The sequence below is a fragment of the Penaeus monodon genome, chromosome 11, assembly GCF_015228065.2.
Source record: "Penaeus monodon isolate SGIC_2016 chromosome 11, NSTDA_Pmon_1, whole genome shotgun sequence".
NCBI classification, from domain to species: domain Eukaryota; kingdom Metazoa; phylum Arthropoda; class Malacostraca; order Decapoda; family Penaeidae; genus Penaeus; species Penaeus monodon.
In genome coordinates, this window is record NC_051396.1 from 35,028,561 (window position 1) to 35,031,060 (window position 2,500).

The window sequence follows — 2,500 nt, forward strand, 5'->3', positions numbered from 1 at the left end:
TAATATTTATATATATATATATATATATATATATAATATATGCACACACCCCAACACACCCCACACACACACACACACACACACACACACACCCCACACCACACACACACACACACACACACACTAACACACACACACACAGTATATTGTGTGTGTGTGTACACATACACAGCATTAACAAGATGCTAAAGGCCAGCAAAGAATCGGTGAGATGCAGACTTGCCCTGCGTTGCGGACCAGTCAAGGCTTGTTGCGGATGGAGGCATACTTCTCCGCCTGTGGGGGCGTGTAGGGCCTAGCCGTCCCCTCGTACGAGACCCGAGCCATGTAGCCTCTCTCCGGGTCTGATGAGTAAGTGACAATCTGCGTGCGGCCGTCGGGCAGCAGGACGCGATACTCGCCCTTCATCGTGTCACCCTCGGAGTAGCCGTTGTGGGTAAATTTGTTGCCGTTGTCGTTGTCATCGACTGCGTAACCAAACCCCTGTGCCTGGGAAGGGAAATATTTGAATTTCAGGATTTTGTCTTTCGCTTACCAACCATGTTGGTCAGACTAGAGGCACGTGGGAGAAGAGTTTCAGACATAGCTCTGGAAGTGAGGGAGGGTAAATCAGGACTTGGGGAATGTCCCATGACTGAGGCCTGCAACAGAAACATGGCGCATTTCTACGAGGGATACACCATTACTGTGACTACAGATAAGGATAAGTCCGATATGCGAAGCTTAGCCTCGCCCGGGCTATGCCCATGAGGGGAGCTCGGCCTGTGTCGACTAATGCCGACTCGCTCACATGTGTCAGCTAGTGCTGACTCGGCTGAACCTAGTCCTTACCCGGCGTGGTGCCCAGCCACAGCAGTGACCTCCAGGCGACAGTTGCAACTTCTCGCGCCTAGGCGGGGCGCGAACCGCCGACCCCTCGGATGAGAGGCCGACACGTTACCACTGTACTATCCCGGAGGCTGTGATATCAGACCCTGATTCGCCCGCCCAAGCACGTGTCGGCCTCTCATCCGAGGGGTCGGCGGTTCGCGCCCCGCCCAGGCGCGAGAAGTTGCGATTGTTGCCTGGAGGTTACTGCTGTGGCTGGGCACCACGGCGGGCAAGTACTAGGTTCAGCCGAGTCAGCACCAGCTGACACACGTGAGCGAGTCGGCATTAGTCGACACAGGCCGGACTCCCTCATGGTATAGCCCGGGCGAGGCAAAGCTTCGCATATCGGACTTCTCCTTATCGCCCGCCCAGACAGACCCTCATGCACGGCAGATCTCGGAAAAGGATTTATCATGAAGTTCATGTATTGGCAAAAAATATTAAAATGTTAATAGTGCATGATTCTATAAATCTTTCAAAACACCATATGTAGGTACAGTACATATATACAGTATCAGAAAATAAACACAGCACATGTATAAAGCGACATTTTAGAAACTGAAACGAATTATCATAATTATTGTACTTTTGTTTCTTTTTTTTTCTATAATCTGTGTTCTCACTTTTTCTGGCAGAACTAATAGTTAAGAACACGACTGTTTCTCTTCATGCTGATTTCGATCTGCTGACCTTACATTATCTGGCTCCCTGGTTTTAAAGAATATCCTTCGGTAAACTATTTCCAATATTTTGTTTTAGATATAGTGTTTCGTGTGTTGGCAAAGTCTCTGACCATGCACAGTTTAAAGCATGGGTCAAGGTAACAGGAAGAGAGGACACACCAGGGAGGCCTGGCCGATGCGATGGCCTCGTTTGGTTATTGAAATTTGATTAGTTTGGTGGGCTGCGCTGCGTTTCTGATATCACAGAATAAGAAAATAAATGATAGCTAGTTCACATACACAGGTATACAAAATGCAGTAAAAGTAAAATACAATGCTTAAATAATAATAAAAGCTAAAAAATCAGTGAATGCATAACGCGCGCGGGCACACGCACACACAAAAAATAGCACACTACACCCTCTTTCCCCGAAATCGTTCTAACAGCACATAAATACCGCTAAGTCACATAACTCACACCCTTGCACAAACCTTTACTCAAATTACACTCATTTCACACACTACCAATTACCCTAAACTCGCTCTTACAGCCAATCACACATTCATTTAACCCCACACACAATACACTTAATACATACTGAACAACTACTTAGTGTAACTACGACTACCTATTGAAGCAAAAATGTAATTAATCTAATTTTCCTCTTGTATTGAATTGTTCGGGATGTTTGAAGTGTTCATCAGAGTGCAAAGGAGATGTATCAGTTTAAAAATGTAATTAGGTCGTATCCTTGACTGGGGTCAAGCGAGCGGTCAGCGGGGCAGTTTGATCCAAGGCCATCTAAGTATTTATACATAACTTGTATATTAGTAGGCCTTGGCATGATTCACACACGTCACTACTCCCTCCCGCCTCGTGTCTAATCTGTGTGCCGACGAACCTGTCTCCATACACCCTGGGCGTGTCTATTTTTGGGGGCGTGTAATCGTAATGTAACCAGCGAGGG

At 46.9% G+C, this 2,500-nt stretch overlaps 1 pseudogene; it reads right to left on the reverse strand.

Moving 5' to 3' along the window:
- Window positions 1-109: 109 nt before the first annotated feature.
- Window positions 110-2,500, reverse strand: part of LOC119578570 — a 49,720-nt pseudogene continuing 47,329 nt past the window's right edge.